The 23,817-nt window shown below is 40.1% G+C and overlaps 2 long non-coding RNA genes across 2 annotated transcripts in view; one reads left to right on the top strand and one right to left on the bottom strand.

The window, feature by feature from the left end:
• Positions 1-23,817, bottom strand: part of LOC132124246 (uncharacterized) — a 252,992-nt gene that overhangs the window by 147,454 nt on the left and 81,721 nt on the right. The gene's annotated exons all lie outside the window — the stretch shown is intronic.
• LOC132124057 (uncharacterized) lies at positions 22,628-23,206 on the top strand. The gene is made up of 3 exons (XR_009426712.1): positions 22,628-22,793; positions 22,953-23,081; positions 23,178-23,206. It is a non-coding gene; the product is annotated as an uncharacterized LOC132124057 (long non-coding RNA).

Genomic DNA, 23,817 nt, shown 5'->3' with positions numbered 1-23,817 from the left:
TTTATAGGCTATTCCTTTAATCTTTAGTCAAGACACATTTGTATGGATTATACATACAGCAATTCTTTCAATTAAATTCAAAGGTGTTTTAATGGCATTGGAACATATGTTTACATATGTGAACATATGAACATTGTTACATATGTTAATTTGCCAAATCAAGTGTGAAGTAAAAAAAAAATTATGCAAGCAGAAGAATTTTGCAGTAAGAATAATATGATTAAACGACAAATTGTAGTTAAAATATGATGATGTGATATGATATGATATGATATGATGATATGATATGTAAAAAATTGATAGCCTGAATGCACTGTAAGTCGCTTTGGATAAAAGTGTCTGCTAAATGCATAAATTTAATTTAATTTAATTTAATTTAATTTAATTTAATTTAATTTAATTTAATTTAAATACAAATTATAAGTATATATTACTTTTTTTTCACTGTCTACAGAGAAAGTTAACCAAGACAAGCGTGTGGACAGAGCAATTGGGGTCTGTAAAAAGGTGGTGGCTGCCTTCTCCTACTCCTGGGAGAAGAAACGGGACCTTGCAGCTGCTCATGAGGAGTATCACTTGCAAAAGCACAAGCTCATCAGTGAAACACCAACAAGATGGTGCTCCCCTCAACAAATGGTGAAGCGGGTTCTGGAGCAGAAAAGGGCCATCACAGAAGTCCTCTCAAAGGACAAGAAGACCAGACCGCTGGTTCCTAACTGGCAAGATGTGGATGTTTTAGAGTCTATAGATGCAGCTCTAAGCCCACTCCTCGAATTCACTGATGCCTTGTCTGGTGTATCCTATTTCAGTGTATCATTTCTAAAACCAGTGATGCATCTCTTCAACACCTCCATCTTGAAGGAAGCAGAGGATGACACAGAGCTCACCAGGACCATAAAGACAACAGTGATGGGATACCTTAACCAAAAATATGATGACCCGGCCATGGATAATCTACTTGACATGGCATGCCTCGTTGACCCAAGATTCAAGCTTCAGTACACTCAGGAGAAGAAGAGAGAATACATCAAAGAGAGAGCTGTGTTGGAGATGCTGAAGGGAGAGAGATCTGTTGTGGTCAGGGACAAAATACATTGCATCAAAGCAACTGAACAACATTCATTAGGAAAACAGTGTCAATAATGCAAAAATGATAGTTAAAGGCAGTTCATCATTGGATTCAGTTATGTCATCTCTGTTCAGTTTAATAGTGTCTGTGCATTTGTTTGCAATCAAGTCAACGATATTGCTGTAGATGAAGTGTCCCCAACTAAGCAAGCCAGAGGCGACAGTGGCAAGGAACCGAAACTCCATCGGTGACATAATGGAGAAAAAAACCTTGGGAGAAACCAGGCTCAGTCGGGGGGCCAGTTCTCCTCTGACCAGACGAAACCAGTAGTTCAATTCCAGGCTGCAGCAAAGTCAGATTGTGCAGAAGAATCATCTGTTTCCTGTGGTCTTGTCCTGGTGCTCCTCTGAGACAAGGTCTTTACAGGGGATCTGTATCTGGGGCTCTAGTTGTCCTGGTCTGCGCTGTCTTTCAGGGATGTAGAGGTCCTTTCTAGGTGCTGATCCACCATCTAGTCTGGATACGTATTGGATCCGGGTGACTGCAGTGACCCTCTGATCTGGACACATACTGAATCTGGTGGCCACGGTGACCTCGGAACAAGAGAGAAACAGACAAATATTAGCGTAGATGCCATTTTTCTAATGATGTAGCAAGTACATAGGGTGTTATGGCAAGTGTTTCCGGTTCCGGTTTATCTAATTAATGCAGCCTAAAAATCCTTTAACGGATTTGGATAATAAAAGCATATTAGTATGTTGTGTGTATGCCAGCTTAAAGAGATGGGTCTTTAATCTAGATTTAAACTGCAAGAGTGTGTCTGCCTCCCGAACAATGTTAGGTAGGTTATTCCAGAGTTTAGGCGCCAAATAGGAAAAGGATCTGCCGCCCGCAGTTGATTTTGATATTCTAGGTATTATCAAATTGCCTGAGTTTTGAGAACGTAGCGGACATAGAGGATTATAATGTAAAAGGAGCTCATTCAAATACTGAGGTGCTAAACCATTCAGGGCTTTATAAGTAATAAGAATATTTTAAAATCTATACAATGCTTGATAGGGAGCCAGTGCAGTGTTGACAGGACCGGGCTAATATGGTCATACTTCCTGGTTCTAGTAAGAACTCTTGCTGCTGCATTTTGGACTAGCTGTAGTTTGTTTACTAAGCGTGCAGAACAACCACCCAATAAAGCATTACAATAATCTAACTTTGAGGTCATAAATGCATGGATTAACATTTCTGCATTTGACATTGAGAGCATAGGCCGTAATTAAGATATATTTATGAGATGGAAAAAAGCAGTTTTACAAATGCCTGAAACGTTGCTTTCTAAGGAAAGATTGCGATCAAATAGCACACTTAGGTTCCTAACTGATGACGAAGAATTGACAGAGCAACCATCAAGTCTTAGACAGTGTTCTAGGTTATTACAAGCGGAGTTTTTAGGTCCTATAATTAACACCTCTGTTTTTTCAGAATTTAGCAGTAAGAAATTACTCATCATCCAGTTTTTTATATCGACTATGCAATCCATTAGTTTTTCAAATTGGTGTGTTTCACCAGGCTGTGAAGAAATATAGAGCTGAGTATCATCAGCATAACAGTGAAAGCTAACACCATGTTTCCTGATGATATCTCCCAAGGGTAACATATAAAGCATGAAGTAAAGCCCTGCATTTCAGCCCGAGCCCGACGGGCCCCGACTTATTTATGTCCGTAGGGCTGGGCTTCGGGCCAATTTTCACGTTATAGCTCACATGCGGGCCGGGCCTCGGGCCTGTTTTGGGTTATCCTTCTATTTATATTTTTAGACATTAATAAAAAAAAAAAAGAGTTGACGTCGACGATAGAAAAACAAACATAGACATTTCATAACCTCATAATTTTCATAATCTGATAATTCAACCCGTTATAATTACTGACATACTGACATGACAGTCTCACGCACGCAAGCACGCACGCTTTTCCGTCAGCGCGACCCACGATTATACTTCACTTATATCCACTTATTGTAGTAGTAGCTATTATAGGCCTCTAAATTAATGTATTAATCATAGCCTAGTTGTCCAACTAATAATTATAAAATGATGATTCATGCAGCGGCGAGCATTTCTGTGTCTGCACCTGTTGTTGCGGGCCACGCAGCAAAGAAGAGAGCGCTGGCCGAGTTTGAAAACATTGTGGAGCAGGACGAGGATGACGACGATGAAGTACAGCAATATCATTCACAACATGGACGGTGATGGACGAGATGTGCTGCTATGGTGGAAACAGCACGAGACCCTGCTACCGCAACTGTCAAGACTGGCTCGCTCTGTGTTTAGTGTCCCGCCAGCAGCAGCAGCGAACGTGTCTTCAGCGCAGCGGGAAGAGTGATAGAAGAGAGGAGGATTGGGTTAAAACCTTCCACTCTGGATGCTATTCTTTTTCTCCACGATGCTCTGTAAGAGACTTTTCTAACTTTTCATTTGACTGGACTTTATTTTCGTTTAACTGTTGGAAAATAATGGAAAAAGAATGGACATGTTAAGTGGTGCATATCTGAGCTGATTAACGTAAATCTTCATTAAAAAAAAAATGCTCCAAACATATTTCTAAATTACCTTGATAAAGAAAAGAAAAGAAACATAACACAAAACTGACTGCACATGCCCTAAGCACACGTCCAGGAATGCCATCCGGGCCAGCAGCCTTGCGTGTGTTGATCCGGCTCAGTGCAGTGTGGACATTTTTATTTGTATACATATTAAAATATAATTTTTTTCTGTGATGGCAAAGCTGAATTTTCAGCAACTATTGTTCCAGTCTTCAGGGTCACATGATCCTTCAGAAAGCATTCTAAATATGCTGATTTTTTTTTTCACCTTTTTTTTTATCATTATCAATTTTAAAAACACTTTTGCTGATAAACAGTTTGTAGAAACTGTGATACTGGCAAATTTAAAAGAACAGCGTTTGTTCAAAAATATTTTTACAAATTATATTATTCATGTTTTTACTGTCACTTGTGATACACTTTAATACTAATACTATAAATGTAAGTATTTATTTCAATTATTAATACAAATTAATTAAGTTTTGAAATGTTTTGATCTTTTGGTATATTGTTAGTTTTGAGTACAGTTTGATATGATGACTCTGAATCTTGTAATATCACTGGGCTCCTTTTCTCAGTAGATGTTGCACTTTATCTCACTGATATCAATAGAGATAATAAAATTATCCCTTCCTATTGGTTTCCATTGCCCCTTTCACACGGCATGTCGGACCCGGCAAATTCCCGGAACATTGCCGGGTCGCCTTCTGTGTGAAAGCAAACACGTCCCGGGATTAGCGCTGTGTGAACAAAAGCCAGATCTAATGCCGTTTCATAGTGATGATGCACGCACGTTATAGTGCGACTCTTTTACTGGCTGTTTTTTAGGAAGATCAACGTTCACGACAAAAAATATGTGCAAACTGTAATGAAGCAGAGATCAGTTAGTTCCTCACTTTCTGAGCTGAATCTGAGATCGTTCGCCAGCTTCAGTGAAAGTATAACGTGCCCAACGTTTTCGACTCATACATTACACGTCACGCCCTGATGTTACGTGTCGTTACGGGACCTTTACGGGTTGTGTGTGAAAGCACGCACATATCCCGGGTAATCACTGACAGTGTGAAAGTGAAAAATCTAGCGACCTGGGAACAATTGCCGGAACACTTTACCCATGTATTTGCTGGAATCGCAGTGTGAAAGGGGCGCATGAGTCAGCGCACTGCCGACTGTAGTCATAGTCAGGGGTTCACATAAGTGGTCCGCAGGTCCGCATGCGCAAGCAAAATAAAAAATGCGTTATATAAATATGTTCTGACAGCGCATTTGTGTACCGACATAGTTGACAGCTGTTAATACACAATTACCATTTTAGATCACAAACTGTACTATATAAGTTTTATTTTCAACCTGAAAGCATAAATCTAGGCTATGCCATGCCGTTTTCAAAGCACAGTGCAAAGCTGTGACATTCATCCACTGACGCTCTTTAATCAGCAGCAGCGCTAAATCCGGAAGTGCGTATACTTACTTGCCTGCAACTGCCAAAATAAAAGCCTGCTGATTTTAAGTTTGAATATGATGAAAACGCTTTTATTTTTTCATTTTTAGAGGCTTTTATCCAAAGTGACTTAAAATTGTGGAATACATAAAGCGATTCTACAAAGAAAGTAGTAGTAAATATTAGCATTTTATTTTTAATTGTACTGTAAATGGGGGAAGTCGTGGCCTAATGGTTAGAGAGTCGGACTTGCAATCGAAGGGTTGTGAGTTTGAGTATCGGGCCGGCAGGAATTGTAGGTGGGGGGAGTGCATGTACAGTGCTCTCTCCGCCCTCAATACCACGACTTAGGTGCCCTTGAGCAAGGCATATATAAAGTGCAATAATAAAAAATTATTAATTCGTTTTTTATAGTTATATTTAATGGGTCACGCTATACGCAGTGTGAGGACCAGACAAAATCTCCAGGTTCTCTTATGAGAACCATGCTGAAAACCCTGGGTATAGTAATGTAATAAACCTCTCCTCTTTTTTTTTTTTTTGAGGGGGGTTTTTACCAGACGTACCTTCAATCTTAATTCATTTTAAATTAATTATAAAATTATAAATAAATAATAAATTAAAATTAATTTGCCAAGTCTATGAAACCTCCTCCTATAAAACTACATAATATTTTAGAAATAAAAACGGTACAAATAAATGAACGTTCACCTTTTATTTGTATTTAACCTTTATACAAACAAGAAAAGTGAAATAAACATAAGACTCTCAGACTGACCTTATTAATATATTTATCTTTAAACAATAACAGGCTGATTATATTATTCTTTAAACAAAACTTATTGTAACAAAACTTGTTGTTATAAACCAAAGTGCTTCAGCCAGGATAAAAAAAAATATGAAAAGTGCTCAGCTGCAGAAAAAAAGAGAAAAAGAGTGAGCAACAAGAAAAACACATGGGTAGCTCAGTGTAGCTGTTTTTATTTTATTTTTTCTCCAGAATCTTTATCTTACTATCACTCTCTGTTTTTTAAAGTGGTAAAATATAACTTAATTCACACCATATTTCTGATATTACTGATCAATCTTATCAGATTAACTTTGATCGTTCACTTTTATTTTATATCCGTGAGTGCAGTACACCTGCAAAGCGTTAGCACTCGTTAGCTTGTCATTAGCGTTTTCATTCGAACCTATCAATGTTTTCTTTTCTCGCTCCAGTTTTTTACAAGTTCATCAAACAACCGCAGTAAGAAGAATATTTCATCAAGCACGGTGAGTAATGGCTTCTCCTGTCATTGTTACTTGCACCTCTTGCCACATGTACAGTTTATCTATCTCTGTCGCTGATGAGGGATTCACATGTGATAAATGCAGGGAAATAGTTAGGCTGACAGAGAAGATTTCAGAATTAGAGACACGCATCCAAACTTTAATTGAGGACAGTAAGAATGTTAGGGCTCTAGATACGGCTTTGGATGCGTCTAGCTCAGGGATTCCTGTACATTGTTCGGTTCCGGAAACAGAGCCCCTGCAGCAGGGCAACTGGGTGACGGTGAGGCAGCGTTGTCGTGGGTCAAAACACCACTCTTCTGTTCCGATCAAAACATTAAACAGGTTCTTCCCACTCAATGATGCACCCACTGAGAAACCTGATGAAAGTGCTCTAGTTATTGGTGATTCTATTGTACGGAACGTGAATATAGAGACACCAGCCACCATAGTCAAATGTTTACCGGGAGCCAGAGCGCCTGATATCTTGGCAAATTTAAAAGTGCTGGCTAATGCTTAACGTAAATACAGTAAGATTGTTATTCATGCCGGCGCTAATGATGTTCGACTTCGCCAGTCGGAGATCACTAAAGATAACATTAAAGAGGTGTGTGAACTTCCAAGCACGATGTCAGACACTGTAATATGCTCTGGTCCCCTTCCTGCTTACCGTGGTGATGAGATGTATAGCAGATTGTCATCACTCAATGGCTGGATGTCTAAGTGGTGCCCACAGAATAACATAGGTTTCATAGACAATTGGACGTGCTTTTGGGGCAGACCTGACCTGTTTAAAAGAAATGGTCTTCATCCCTCCTGGGGTGGTGCCACTCTTCTCTCTAGAAATTTGGCAAATAGTCTTAGTGTTTATACTTGACTAACTGGGGCCCAGGTCAGGAAGCAGACAGACTGGCTAAACCGACCGTCTGCTAGCTGCCTCCCGTCACAGAGGTCAGTTAATTCTCAGCACATAGAGACTTTTTCACCTAGATATCACACTATAGAGACTGTGTCTGTTCCCCGAACTAGAAAAAACAAAAAACGTGCAAACCAAGTTAAGATTAACAATTTAATTGAGGTTCAACAAATAAAAAAACAGAAGAAATATGGATAAACAAATGATAAAGCTTGGCTTATTGAATATCAGATCCCTTTCTACGAAAACACTTTTTGTAAATAATATGATCACTGATCATAATATAGATGTACTCTGTTTGACAGAAACCTGGCTAAAACCTAATGATTACATTATTTTAAATGAGTCCACCCCCCAAGATTACTGTTATAAACAAGAGCCGCATCTAAAAGGCAAAGGTGGAGGTGTTGCTTCAATTTATAACAACGTTTTCAGGATTTCTCAGAGGGCAGGCTTCATGTATAACTCGTTTGAAGTAATGGTGCTTCTTATAACATTATCCAGAGAAACAAATGTTAATCATAAATCCCCTGTTATGTTTGTACTGGCTACTGTATACAGGCCACCAGGGCACCATACAGACTTTATTAAAGAGTTTGGTGATTTTACATCCGAGTTAGTTCTGGCTGCAGATAAAGTTTTAATAGTTGGTGATTTTAAAATCCATGTTGATAATGAAAAGATGCATTGGGATCAGCATTTATAGACATTCTGAACTCTACTGGGGTTAGACAAAACGCTTCAGGACCTACTCATTGTCGAAAACATACTGTAGATTTAATACTGTCACATGGAATTGATGTTGATGGTGTTGAAATTATTCAGCCAAGTGATGATATCTCAGATCATTATTTAGTTCTGTGCACACTTCATATAGCCAAAATTGTAAATTCTACTTCTTGTTACAAGTATGGAAGAACCATCACTTCTAACACAAAAGACTGCTTTTTAAGTTATCTTCCTGATGTATCCAAATTCCTTAGCATATCCAAAACCTCAGAACAACTTGATGATGTAACAGAAACTATAGACTTTCTCTTTTCTAGCACTTTAAATAAAGTTGCTCCTTTATGCTTAAGGAAGGTTAAGGAAAACAGTTTGACACCATGGTATAATGAGCATACTCGCACCCTAAAGAGAGCAGCCCGAAAAATGGAGCGCAGCTGGAGGAAAACAAAACTAGAGGTATTTCGTATTGCTTGGCGGGAAAGTAACATATCCTACAGAAAAGCATTAAAAACTGCTAGATCTGATTACTTTTCTTCTCTTTTAGAAGAAAACAAACATAACCCCAGGTATTTATTCAATACAGTGGCTAAATTAACGAAAAATAAAGCCTCAACAAGTGTTGACATTTCCCAACACCACAGTAGTAATGACTTTATGAACTACTTTACTTCTAAAATCGATACTATTAGAGATAAAATTGCAACCATTCAGCCATCAGCTACAGTATCACATCAGACAGTTTACTATAGACCCCCTGAGGAACAGTTCCCCACTCATTCTCTACTATAGGAGAGGAAGAATTGTATAAACTTGTTAAATCATCTAAACCAACAACATGTATGTTAGACCCTATACCATCTTAGCTCCTAAAAGAGGTGCTTCCAGAAGTCATAGATCCTCTTCTGCCTATTATTAATTCCTCATTGTCATTAGGATATGTCCCCAAAACCTTCAAACTGGCTGTTATTAAGCCTCTCATCAAAAAACCACAACTTGACCCCAAAGAACTAGTTAATTATAGACCAATCTCGAATCTCCCTTTTCTGTCCAAGATACTAGAAAAGGTGGTATCCTCACAATTATATTCCTTCTTAGAGAAAAATGGTATATGTGAGGATTTCCAGTCAGGATTTAGACCGTATCATAGTACTGAGACTGCTCTCCTTAGAGTTACAAATGATCTGCTCTTATCATCTGATCGTGGGTGTATCTCTCTATTAGTTTTATTGGATCTTAGTGCTGCGTTTGACACAATTGACCACAACATTCTGTTGTATAGACTTGAACACTTTGTTGGCATCAGTGGAAGTGCATTAGCATGGTTTAAATCGTACTTATATGACAGCCATCAGTTCGTAGCAGTGAATGAAGATGTATCCTATCTATCACAAGTGCAGTATGGAGTACCTCAAGGCTCAGTACTAGGGCCGCTACTCTTCACGCTAGAGCCCTGCACGGGCCTCAAATCTAGGCCCGAGCCCGGCCCTGGCCCGAGACGCTCAGGCCCTAGCCCGACCCGCGTCCGACAGCTCATCAGAATTATCAGCCCGAGTCCGACACAAGCCCGTGTTTTTATTTATTTATTTATTTTATTACACAGCAAAAGCCTGCCATATTTGCAACAATTAAAAAGGGGTCAGTTTTGTGTTATGTTTCTTTTCTTTTCTTTATCAAGGTAATTTAGAAAAATGTTTGGAGCATTTTTTTTTAAATGAAGATTTACGTTAATCAGCCGAGTTGAAAGCGAGTAGCCTAAAACATATTTAATCAATTAATCCTCTCAAATTAACGCTAATACATTACTTGGCTACAATAAAATCCATAGATATAAAACACTCTAAGCATATCACACAGACAGTTAGTTTAATATATTTTTATTTATATACAGTGAGTAAAATAAAAAAAAAATTGAAATTCTCAGGCTCGCAACAGCGCTCGCAAACGAAATGAGAAATAGCCTACAATCTAAACAAATTAAATTAATAAAAACAAACTTGCAGGTTTTCTTACCTCAAAAATGCACCACTTAACATGTCCATTCTTTTTCCATTATTTTCCAACAGTTAAACGAAAATAAAGTCCAGTCAAATGAAAAGTTAGAAAAGTCTCTTACAGAGCATCGTGGAGAAAAAGAATAGCATCCAGAGTGGAAGGTTTTAACCCAGTCCTCCTCTCTTCTATCACTCTTCCCACTGCTCTGAAGACACGTTCGCTGCTGCTGCTGTCGGGACACTAAACACAGAGCGAGCCAGTCTTGACAGTTGCGGTAGCAGGGTCTCGTGCTGTTTCCACCATAGCAGCACATCTCGTCCATCACCGTCCATGTTGTGAATGATATTGCTGTACTTCATCGTCGTCATCCTCGTCCTGCTCCACAATGTTTTCAAACTCGGCCAGCGCTCTCTTCTTTGCTGCGTGGCCCGCAACAACAGGTGCAGACACAGAAATGCTCGCCGCTGCATGAATCATCATTTTATAATTATTAGTTGGACAACTAGGCTATGATTAATACATTAATTTAGAGGCCTATAATAGCTACTACTACAATAAGTGGATATAAGTGAAGTATAATCGTGGGTCGCGCTGACGGAAAAGCGTGCGTGCTTGCGTGCGTGAGACTGTCATGTCAGTATGTCAGTAATTATAACGGGTTGAATTATCAGATTATGAAAGTTATGAGGTTATGAAATGTCTATGTTTGTTTTTCTATCGTCGACATCAACTTCTTTTTTTTTTATTAATGTCTAAAAATATAAATAGAAGGATAATCCAAAAAAGGCCCGAGGCCCGGCCCGCATGTGAGCTATAACGTGAAAATTGGCCCGAAGCCCGGCCCTAGGGGCATAAATAAGTCGGGGCCCGTCTTGCTCGGGCTGAAATGCAGGGCTTTAGCCTGAATGTCTATCGCCCCGTAGCACTCACACCCATCATTATGAAGTGCTTCGAGTGACTGGTCCTTGCACACCTCAAAGACTGCATCCCACTCACACTGGACCCCAATTTGCCTATCGCAGAAATAGGAGCACAGAGGATGCAGTATGCACAGTGCTGCACTCGGCACTCACACACCTGGACCATAACAACACGTATGTTGTAGACATTCAATGCATATTGTAAAAAAAAAGAAAAGAAAAAAAAGTGATATTTACGGTAAAATACCGGTAGCTGTGGTTGCCAGAACTTTACTGTAAAAAATATTTTAGAAACATGTTAGGTTTTACAGACTCAACTTAAATTCACAATAACAACCCGTATTTCATTAATTGGTTTAATGTTAGTTTACCAGCCTATTGAATAACCACCAAAAGAAAGTGGTGATGAGAAAGTCACATGATGAATCCAATCTCATCACAAAAAGCTTTTGGGAAATAGGAGGGAAATACTAATATACATTAGGTGCACAGGGTCATTCACACAAATAGTAAACAACAACAAAAAAACGAAGAAACAGTTATTTATGAAAACATCAAATATGAAGTGTCATGAAGGGAATTCTGAATCTGTTAATTAAATTTTTTTCACTGTGAATTATACACTGACTTTTTCTTGTTAATTTCCAAAAAACGTATTTTACTGTAAAATTACATTAAATGTTATTCATCATTTATAGTATGGAAACTTAGATACCCAATTAACAGGTTTTTACTGCAGCATGTAGTATTTTAAAGTGCACCTTACCCATTCCATCCCAGTGTCATAAATATATAATATATTTAGCAATATTTAATAAAGTTATGATTAATGAAGTCTATAATTGTAGTAGCCTACAGCAATGTTTATCGCTGCAGTACTAGTCAGTAAATACTGTGAAGTATTCAGTTAACAATCTTGTAGCTTCTTTTCCAAAGTCTGTTTAGACTTCAAATTCCTTGAAAATGTCTTCACTCAGGTCCTGAACTCAGCTGCCACATACAGGTTTCTTTCTTCTGGACTGGCACTCATCGTGATGACAGAGCAAACAATAGAAAGAAGTGCCGATATTTAGTCAAGCACAGTGACTCATTATAAAACCACATTAATAAGCTGATCCATAGTGTGATGGATGTATTCCAAAATAAAATAAAAATAATATAATTTTTTTAATTCCTCCCTTTCACCATTAACCTGAAAATTTGAGTAATTCTCCAGTTAGTGTTGGAGGTGATGCGACAGATGGGGCGTTGTCATCAGAAGGAACTTTAGTTATTATGAATCTTTGAAGGCCTATCTAAAGATTTATCTGCTTGAGTGACAAAATAAAATTCAAGATCACCTACATTCAAGAAAACCTGTATAGTAAGTCATATGTGAAAAGCATTCTCAAAAGTGGAGGTGTGTGAAAGGCTTCTCTATGGAAGTAAAATAATGACTTATGTCTTTGAAACAAAAAAAGCATGCTGAATAGCACTATCTGAAAAAATAATGCATTGAATTAACAGTACTTGCATTTTAATGCCTTGTATTTCCAGGGCTTGCATCTTTAGGTCCTAAAATTTAATATAGTTGTTCGTTTAAGCTGTGAATATTTAAATTAAAAATATTTCACACACTTTTTCATAATTAAAAAATCAATAATTCATATTCATGTTCCAGAATTCACTTCCAAAATATTAAATCGGTTAAAAAATACGATGTATAATATTCGACAGGCAAATTTCCGTCCATTTTATTTCACTTTCCAAATTCGCTTCCACAAATTCAGTGGTTAAAATTTGGCAGATAATTCGCCCTTTCACATCCGGGAGCTGCAGGAATAGCAGTAGAGCACAGAGGCATGATCTCCAACTGCTGTCAGTTGCTCACCAGCAGGTGGTGCAAGCGGCTTCTGATGAAGACCAAAGCAACAGGTGGATTAAGTCATACAGTTACAAAAACTGACCTGCAGAAATTAAGCAAGCGCTAAGTAGAAGTTTTGATTATCGGGGCATGTGGAAAAGCTGATTGTGCGTATGTTTATTTCAACATCTTTGCTGTTACCAAGTAAGCAGCATTCAAAGGGGATTATAATGGTGTTTTACCCAACGCTGAATTACAGAACTAACATTACATCTAAGGAAGACATTGCTTTCGGTTGTTTAGTTTCCGTAACTTTGTGTCATGGCTTGTGCGTCGCTGTGGTGTAATACTGGCGATCCCCTCACATCACACTCCAGGGTTCCCCAATGATGAGTAACGCTTCTCAATCAACTAATACTGTAATATAAGACCTCAGATCTCAGAATACATTTTATTGATGATTAGGCAAACTATATAGACAGTTAACCAGATGTAAAATATGAACGAACGCTCAAGGTTTCACGCGGTTTCCCTCAGAAATCTGTTAAAGAAAAGAAAACACATTACTGTCAGCAACACATCCAGACCGTCAGGTTCCATCACCACGCCCACTCGTTCCCAATCACCCGCCTTCTGATCACCTGCACCTGCCGCTCCTCATCTACGCACCTCCATATATACACAGCACTTTCATCAGAACACTGTCAGATCTACTCGTTAGACACTGGACTCAAACTACTCTCTTCTACCACAGTATTATCTACCAGTCTTCCCGCCGTTCTGTCTGTCTACAAGTTAAGTTTGTTCCTGTTTTATGTTTGCTTTTGCATTATTTCTTATGATGTGATTTATGTTCTGAATGAAACCTTTCTGTTTTGAGTTTATCCTTTATTATTAAATACATCTCTAAGTTCATTTACATCTCTCTCTTTCTTCCCTCTGAGCGTGACAGAAGATCTGACCTAGACAAGTTACAGAGCCTTCACTATGTCAACTCGCCCCACTTCCGATCCTCTCCTATCAATCTTCCAGCCTTCACCGAGCACTTCCCCCTTTGCCTCTGGAAGTCCCATGGCCTTACCTGCTTGCTATTCGGGCGAGGCGGACAAATGTAACGGCTTCCTCCTGCAGTGCACTCTGCATTTTGAGATGCAGCCCCAACGATTTCCCACGGAGCGATCTAAGACGGCATTCATCACCAGTTTGCTGTCGGGCCGAGCGCTGGATTGGGCTGATGCACTATGGCAAGCGGAAAATCCCATAATCGGTAATTTATCTGCATTCACTTAACACCTCAAGGAAGTTTTTGGAAAGGACTACCGGATCCTTATCAGTCTCGGATGAACTGTTACGCCTGCGTCAAGGCTCCGGTTCCGCACCCTAGCGACCCTTAGTGGATGGAATGAACCAGCGCTCTGCTCAATCTTCCGTCAGGGGTTGAATTGCAACATCAGACAGCAACTGGTGATTTTCGACGATTCAATCGGTCTCGAAGGGCTCATCCAAAAGACCACCCAGATCGCTCAGCGTCTGTTTGCATGTTCTCCTGACACCATCTCTCTGCCAGCCGCCTCGCCCGTTCCTGGACATTCCCCTCCAACACCAGAACCGATGCAGACAGACTCCTATCATCTATCCGCTGCTGAGAGATACCGCCGTGTGTCCCAGGGGCTCTGTCTATACTGTGGAGGCAAGAACCACACCATCACTTCCTGTCCTATCAAACCATCATTACCTTCTGTGAGTATTCTAAATATCTCCCCAGACGTAACTAACATGAGAAAACTTTCGGTCATTCTGCGGATTAAAGACTCTGCTTTCACAGTCCAAGCTCTCATCGACTCGGGTGCCTCGGGGAACTTCATCTCCCTCAACACACTGAGAACCCTCAACCTACCAGCTTTACCTCAACATCCTCAATATCAGATCAACACCATCAGAGGAGAGCCCTTGGGATCCGGCCAAGTGAAGCAACGTTCGCCTGACTGCCAACTTCAAATCGGCAACTTCCACGTGGAGGACATCTCATTTCTGGTGTTGGAGGGTGCTACAGTGGACATCGTCCTGGGAGGTCCCTGGCTGATTAAGCACTCACCTTCCATGGATTGGGAGAGATGTGACATCCTCGAGTGGAGTTCTAAATGCCGCGAATCCTGCCTTCGACACCTACCCGTCCCAAAACTCTCTCTTCAGTCAACCCTCGTCGAGAGTCCTGAATCCACCAAGTGCATTTCCATACCGGAGGACTACAGGGCGTTCCAGGACGTCTTTAGCAAGCAGGCTGCTACCAGATTACCACCTCATAGGCCATGGGACTGCGCCATTGACTTGCTGCCTGGAGCGAAACTTCCCAAGGGTAAGATCTACCCTCTGTCCATCCCGGAGCAGAAGGCCATGGAGGAGTACATTAAGGAGGCTGTCCACCAAGGTTTCATCGTGCCATCTACCTCACCAGCCGCCTCCAGTTTCTTCTTCGTGGGGAAGAAGGACGGAGGTCTGCGACCTTGTATTGACTACCGTGTCCTGAATTCCCAGACGGTCAAATTTCCATACCCCCTGCCGTTGGTCCCAGCTGCCCTAGATGAACTGCGTGGAGCTCGCATCTTCTCCAAGCTGGACCTGCGTAGCGCCTACAACCTCGTTCGTATCCGCCCTGGGGACGAATGGAAGACCGCCTTCATCACCCCTACTGGCCACTACCATTACCGAGTCATGCCCTATGGCCTGGTCAACGCGCCTTCTGTCTTCCAGGGCTTCATGAATGAGGTGTTCCGAGAGTTCCTCCACCGTTTCGTCATCGTCTACATCGACGACATCCTCATCTACTCTCGGAACCTGGCCGACCATCGCTACCACGTTACGCAGGTCCTCTCGAAGCTGAGACACCACCACCTGTACCTCAAGGCTGAGAAGTGCGAGTTCCACCAAACCACCATCCAGTTCCTAGGCTACGTCATCAACCCAGCTGGGATCAGCATGGACACGGACAAGGTCGCAGCCATCAGGGACTGGCCCCAACCCACCTCAGTTAAGGAGCTTCAGCGCTTCCTCGGATTCGCGAACTTCTATCGCCGCTTCATCCACCAGTTCAGCCTTCATTCAGCCAGCCTCACCAACCTGCTTAAGGGCAAACCCAAGACCCTCACCTGGACTCCTGATGCCATCCAAGCCTTCACCTCACTCAAAAATGCCTTCTGTACGGCTCCGGCCCTCATCCTTCCAGATCCTACCAAACCCTTCATCGTGGAAGTAGATGCGTCCACCGTCGGGGCTGGAGCCGTACTCTCACAATACTCCGGAGAGCCTCCCAAACTCCATCCATGTGCCTTCTTTTCCCGGAAGTTTTCCCCAGCGGAACAGAACTACGACATCGGCAATCGGGAACTCCTGGCCATTAAGCTAGCTCCGGAGGAATGGAGACATTGGCTCGAGGGAGCTACACACCCTTTCAGCGTCATCACCGACCACCGAAACCTAGAATACATCCGAGAGGCCAAGCGGCTGAATCCTCGCCAGGCTCGGTGGGCCCTGTTCTTCTCCAGGTTCTGTTTCACCATCACCTACCGTCCCGGCCACAAGAACCTGAAGGCGGACGCATTATCCCGTATCTACCAGCCAGACCCGCAGCCAATCTCCGACCCTGTCCTTCCTTCAGAGCTCTTCCTCAACCCCATCGTGTGGAACTTGGACCAACAACTCCAGGAAGCCATATCCCGAGCCAGTTCCGCCGGGAGGTCCAGAAGGGAAACAGTACGTCCCTTCCTCCATGCGCTCCTCCCTTCTGGACTCCATCCACTCCTCTCCGGGCTCTGGACATCCAGGCAGCAAGCGGACCCTCTCACTTCTTCGTTCCCGGTACTGGTGGTCCAGGATGGCCCGTGAGGTTGCCCAACATGTCCGTGCCTGCTTGGTCTGTGCCATGACCAACACTCCACGACAGTTACTGCCCTGTAGGAAACTCAGCCCCCGTTTCATCGGACCGTTTCCCATCCAGAGGCAAATCAACCCCGTCATCTACCAGCTCCAGCTCCCTGCACACTACCGTATTCACCCTATATTTCATGTTTCCCTACTCAAACCTGCCACTAATCCTCCTCTTACTCCCTCCACAGAACCTGGCGGTGCCGAGGTGCCTCCTCCTCCGGAGGTCCAGGAGGACCCTTCGGTCTACTCTGTCCGGGAGATCCTGGACTCTCGGCGGCGAGGGGGCTTGCTTGAGTACCTCGTGGACTGGGAGGGCTACGGCCCCGAGGAACGGTCCTGGGTTCCTCGCAATGACATTCTCGATCCATCTCTACTCTCGGACTATCATCAACAACATCCGGATCGTCCTGCTCCCAGACCTCGCGGCCACCCTCGCCGTCGTTCCCGGGCATCGGGAGCTGCCCGTGGAGGAGGGGGTACTGTCAGCAACACATCCAGACCGTCAGGTTCCATCACCACGCCCACTCGTTCCCAATCACCCGCCTTCTGATCACCTGCACCTGCCGCTCCTCATCTACGCACCTCCATATATACACAGCACTTTCATCAGAACACTGTCAGATCTACTCGTTAGACACTGGACTCAAACTACTCTCTTCTACCACAGTATTATCTACCAGTCTTCCCGCCGTTCTGTCTGTCTACAAGTTAAGTTTGTTCCTGTTTTATGTTTGCTTTTGCATTATTTCTTATGATGTGATTTATGTTCTGAATGAAACCTTTCTGTTTTGAGTTTATCCTTTATTATTAAATACATCTCTAAGTTCATTTACATCTCTCTCTTTCTTCCCTCTGAGCGTGACAATTACGAACAGTGACAGCGATTAAAAGACAAAACTCACATCTTACTGATGATGCAAACTATATGCAGACAGATGAGGATATGAACGCAAGTTACGGAACAAGAAAAACAGCATGTTATATATATATAGATAGATAGATAGATATATATAAAACATTAACATCTTTTATTGCCTCAAGATATTAAATTATTAAATTCGGCATCTAATTAATACAATATATTACTGTTTATTATGTACATTTAAGCAGATGAGCCACAAAAACCACAAAGTTCCACCAAATTTAACCTTTTTTTTCGTAAAAAGAAAACCAAGCGCAGTAGTTTTATGTTTGATATTTGCCTAAGATCCTTTAGGGACTGTCTGAAAATTTACCTCAAAACGAAACGTAGGACAATAATATATTCAAATTAATCAGTTTACAATAAATTAATGATTTACTCAAACTGACTAAATATATATGGCCAATAACTTATTTCTCTTTATATGGACACTACACAAATATTATTTTAAGAAAAATTTACAATACTTAAAAAACCTTTTTTTTAAATGGGGGTTTTCGTGTTCAAAATGTTGTATGTTACTAGTATGTTGCTAGTGACCAGACGGACTTGCTACAGTTGAAATTTTGCCAATATCTTTCTCACTGTATATACAGTATATAATAACTCATAAGAAATTACTGTATTTCACATAATTTTTATTTTATTTTATTATTTTATTATGTTCCAAAGGTTGTAGTACATTCTTAGTGACTAGACTGACATACTATAGGTAAATTTCTGCTAATACCTCCCTTGCTGTACATAAAGTACATCAATATTTTATAATACAACATTTGGAACATGAAAAATCCCTTTTGGGGTCTTACGGATTTTGTTTTGTTTTAAATAATTGTGAATGGCACATACACTATAAGGCAGATATTAGCAATTTACATGAACTACGTAACTAACAACATACTAGTACAACCTGTGAAACATGAAAAAATCCCTTTGGGTAAATGGGTTTTTTTTTTTTTTTTTTAAAGAAATGTTTGTACTGTACGTAATGTAAGGGAGATATTGGCTAAATCTAACCTGTAGTAAGTCAGTCTTGTATCTAGCAATGTACTACAACTGTTGGAACATGAAAACCCTTTCCAGGGTTCTTTAATATGTAAATAATTGTATACTGTAAATATATGAAGGGAGTTATTGGCAAAATCTCACCTGTAGAAAATCACTATGAGAAATACAAGATTAATAATTTGACTGTGTTATTTAAAATTGTAATTAAAACACATTGGACCTTTTAACCCAGTCAGTGGAATTGTCAGATGGTCCCTTCGGTGCGGTAGCACGTCAATAATTTCTTCAGTTTAAATTTTCAGAATATACCTAGATTGTTTTTAACTCATTTTTATGTTAATATAAATTGGTTGCATATTGTTAAAACTAATCATGGTATTGATATCTTTGTGGGACTGTCGACTTTATAGATCAGTGGTAATGGAAATCAATTATAAAGAAAATGCAGCGCATTGGATTCTTTTTGACCCCATTTGCTTGCCTGTATATAGTTTGCATAATCATCAATGAAATGTATTCTGAGATCTGAGGTCTTATATTACAGTATTAGTTGATTGAGAAGCGTTACTCATCATTGGGGAACCCTGGAGTGTGATGTGAGGGGATCCCCAGTATTACAGCTCAGCGACGCACAACCCATGACACAAAGTTACGGAAACTAAACAACCGAAAGCAATGACTTTCTTAGATGTAATGTTAGTTCTGTAATTCAGCGTTGGGTAAAACACCATTATAATCCCCTTTGAATGCTGCTTACTTGGTAACAGCAAAGATGTTGAAATAAACATACGCACAATCAGCTTTTCCACATGCCCCGATAATCAAAACTTCTGCGCGCTTGCTTAATTTCTGCAGATCAGTTTTTGTAATTGTATTACTTAATCCACCTGTTGCTTTGGCCTTATTTAAGAGCCGCTTGCACCACCTGCTGGTGAGCGACTGACAGCAGTTGGAGATCATGCCTCTGTGCTCTACTGCTATTCCTGCAGCTCCCGGATGTGAAAGGGCGAATTATCTGCAGAATTTTAACCTCTGAATTTGTGGAAGCGAATTTGTGAAATAAAATGGACGGAAATTTCCCTGTCGAATATTATACATCGTATTTTTTAACCGATTTAATATTTTGGAAGTGAATTCTGGAACGTGAATATGAATTATTGATTTTTTAATTATGAAAAGGTGTGTAAAATTTTTTGAATTGAAATATTCACAGCTTAAATGAACAACTATATTAAATTTCAGGACCTAACAATGCAAGCCCTGGAAATTCAAGGCATTAAAATGCAAGTACTGTTAATGCAATGCATTATTTTTTCAGTTAGTGCTATTCAGCATGCTTTTTTGTTTCAAAGACATAAGTCATTATTTTACTTCCATACTCTTCTCCTGTCACCTTAATTATTTTTATGTCAGCTTTGGATGCTCACTTGTTAATCAAAAATTAGCAAGTGCTGCAAGTATTGTGAGGCTTGTTTGCTAGTTGGAACTAAAACTGAACGTTTGGCCTTAAAGCCTGTCACCGCTGAGGTGACTTAATCAGACATGATTGATCAAATGCTGGAAGAAAATGTTGGCTGAAAATACACTTCCTGTTTGAGATAACGCTGTATTCTTTGGCCGTTGTTGATATTTAAGGTGTCATAAACAATCCTAGTGCACATTTTGGTGTATGTGAATAATTAAGTAATTAGCTAATAAATCTAGACATAAATAAGAAAAGACATAAAAATATATATATATATATATATATATATATATATATATATATATATATATATATATATATATATATATACTAAATTTAGTCACAGTTTGATGATAAATAGTATATGAACACATTACAAAAGGGCACAGGCTGCCATTTACAAACTTAATCTCATGCAATCAATGTCTTGCATTTGAAACATTAAGGAATAAGTGACCATACAATGTGATCTCACTTAATAGGAGACAGAAGTGTGATAGAAGTAATGGGCATTATCACAGGGAAGCATTAAGGTTAAGACACAGGTGATGAGTGGCAGATGTGTGACAGGGGAAGCAAACTGTTTTTGACTGACTGTATACAAAATATGAAATATATATAAAAAAACAACAAAAAGAACAACACTGCTTCATATTCAGCAGGATTTAAACCATTTACACCAGTGTCACAATTTAGTTTTTTGTAGTGAGTATACAGTGACCCCCCACCTCATTCTCACCTGTCCCAGAGCATTACCCCAGAATCACCACCACACTCACTAATGCATACAGTATTCATCGACGTGTAATTGAGAGCATTATGAAAGATGAAAGTGTTATCAACATTTCAATTTATTATAAGAAACACAAGATGCCAATGACATCTCCAGCTGGGGAGACTCAACTGATTTTCTACTGTTTAGTGTTAATCACCAACTAACTCAACCAGTCAAGAGCTACATTTAGCCTTAGATGTAATATGAATATGGTCCCTGAAGCATAGGTTTTATTAGCTGACAATAATAATAAATAAATAAACGTTATAGGCAAAAATACAAATGTACTTTTAGAAATTGTTTTTGAAAAAAAATGGTGTTATTGTTTTGGAAAGTTTAAATTAAAACATCTATGAAAACTTGTGTGATATTCCTTTAAAATAACATTTTAGTAGATATTTTTTAAAGTATATTTTACTCTACAATTTCTTACATATTTTCTTAGTTAGACTGAACTTTTATTTTGGTGGGTTGTAGACACCCTGCTAACACACGACGTAACAGTTACGTAACGTATTGGTAATTTTTGGTAATTCCATGACTTACCAATTGACAACGTAACTACGACGTCGCATGCACGTAATTGTATTACCATCACATTACCAACTCACAACGTCGTCAGTACGTCCTTCCAACGTAACAAGATAACCAAGAACGTCCCAGATAGGTCCTCTATTCGTAATATATTGGTAACTTCATGACTTACTGGTAACGTAACTACAACGTCGTATGCACGTAATTTTAATTACCATAATTGTTTTGTACAAGAATGTACATGTTTTGTACATTCTTTATATGCTTCCTGAGTATAGTGCTATTTATAAAGTGTAATTAAACTTCAGACACACGATTAAATGTTCCTTAAAGATAAAATGTGTTTCTTTTCACCAAGTCAGAATATGGACATGCTTTTAATATATAGTTACGTCGCATACAGCGCGCGCGCGTTTCCACAACTGACGCACCCACGCGCACAATATTGACAAGAAAGGAAATACATTTTTCGGAGTTGTGAAACTTTCTATTTCGTAAGGAGTTGTGAACGTGAAATAATGACAGACTGGCTACACCATCTCATCTGCCGCAGATACAGTAACGTTATCAGGAGGACAGCGCGATTGTTTGAAGTACTTTTCACTTCAACTGTGTCTGACAGGAGAATTGGCTTTTCTGAGGTGAGTCTTACAATTTATAATAAATAAAGAGGTTGATAAAATGTATAAAACAAAAGTCTTGATCTCCGTAAAGACGCTAAAACCCTTTTTTAATATTATTGTTTTTATTAGCCTACTAGCCGTTGAGTTACCATGGCAACAGCGGACAGATCAGCTGCTGGAGAGGAGAGGACTCGTCTGACAGTTTCTCTGTTTCTCGTCAGTTATACCACAGAAAAGTTCAACAACTGCGACAGATTGGTTAAGTAACATATGTTAATATTATCCACAGTCTACTTTAAGTACTTTTGTTAACATTTATACCTCTGTGATTATGGCATCTTAATTATCTGATATGTCTGCTAGCAAATATTATGCTAGCTTAGAAGCATAAGTATAACATAATAGATTTGAGCTCTTATTAATGAACGTTTGGGCTTTTAATCACATCTTATGTGTAAAGGAGCGGTTTTTATAGCTTTGTAAACGTTTTTGATGATAATATGTCAAAGGATAAATGGAAGTAAGCTAATTAATTAAAACTAAAAGTCTGCACTGTAGAGTCTATCAGTGACGTCACTCGCGGTCTAAATTTGGCTGAAACTATTTCAAACCAGTGTTTCAAACACGTTTTGATTTTTCATTGTAAACAAATATTGATTAAAATTGTACTGTGATTTCAGGAGTGTCTTAAAAACCCTCTAAAACAGAGGGGAAGTTCCAAGAGAATTTCTAATGGGAGCTGCTGACAGAGATAGAAAACACAGGTGATCCGAGGAAGCTTATTAAATAACTTAATATTTATTTTACACAACATATCATTATGCATCTGTAACATCAAAAAATGTGAATACTGGTATTTTAAGATTTATATGTATGTTTTCCATTTTGCTATTTTTCTTTTCTGCATTTCCCCTATTCTCTAGTTTGTTTATTTCTAATAAGGAGCTGGAGGCTGTGGAGAAGCAGATCCGTGACCTCGTGGAGAAGCAGGCCCAGCAGAGAGTGGAGAGCTGTGCTGGAAACATTCAGGGGTTGACGCTCATAAGTCCAGGGTAAGTAAACAGCTAACCCTACTACCACCTCTACTCTGTGTGGTTCTCAGCACAAGCTTGGTGCACCCAGGACGCGATCTTCCCAGATGTCCACAGCGTAAGACATGAACCAGGACCTGGGCGATATGACCTCTCTCCTTCCAACGCCTCCGGTCTTCAGGATCTCCACCTGCAGGAGCTCCACTTCGCGAGACAGAATACGACACTGTTATCATCTGAGAGGGTTAACGACACCACGCTGCGGCAGACGGAGACGCTGAAGAGGGACTTCAGGAGCCTGATCGAGACGGTTCGCAGCACGACACCCGCGGCGACGATCATCGTGTCAGGACCACTGCCCACGTATCGACGAGGTTCAGTAGACTTGTTGCTTTAAATGAATGGTTGTTGTCATGGTGTAAAGAACAGAAACTGCTATTTGTTAATAACTGGAATCTTTTCTGGGAGCGTCCTAGGCTGTTTTGCGCTGATGGATTACACCCCAGCAGAATCGGAGCGGAGCTGCTCTCTGACAACATCTCCAGGACACTTCGCTCCATGTGACTAGTAAGACAATTCTCAAATAACTATTATGATGAGTTTTGTTCTACACGCTCAAATAGAAGTATTTGTGCTGTCCAATCAATAAAGATTGTGTTTGTTCCAGTGTTAATTTTGACAGGCATTTTTGATTTAGCCTTAGTCTAAACTCCACCAAACTACTGTTATAAGCATGAGCCCCGTCAGACTGGTAGTG

This window comes from Carassius carassius, chromosome 42, assembly GCF_963082965.1.
Source record: "Carassius carassius chromosome 42, fCarCar2.1, whole genome shotgun sequence".
NCBI lineage: Eukaryota > Metazoa > Chordata > Actinopteri > Cypriniformes > Cyprinidae > Carassius > Carassius carassius.
Note: the sequence above shows the minus strand (reverse complement) of the source record. Positions and strands in the feature narration are given on the sequence as shown.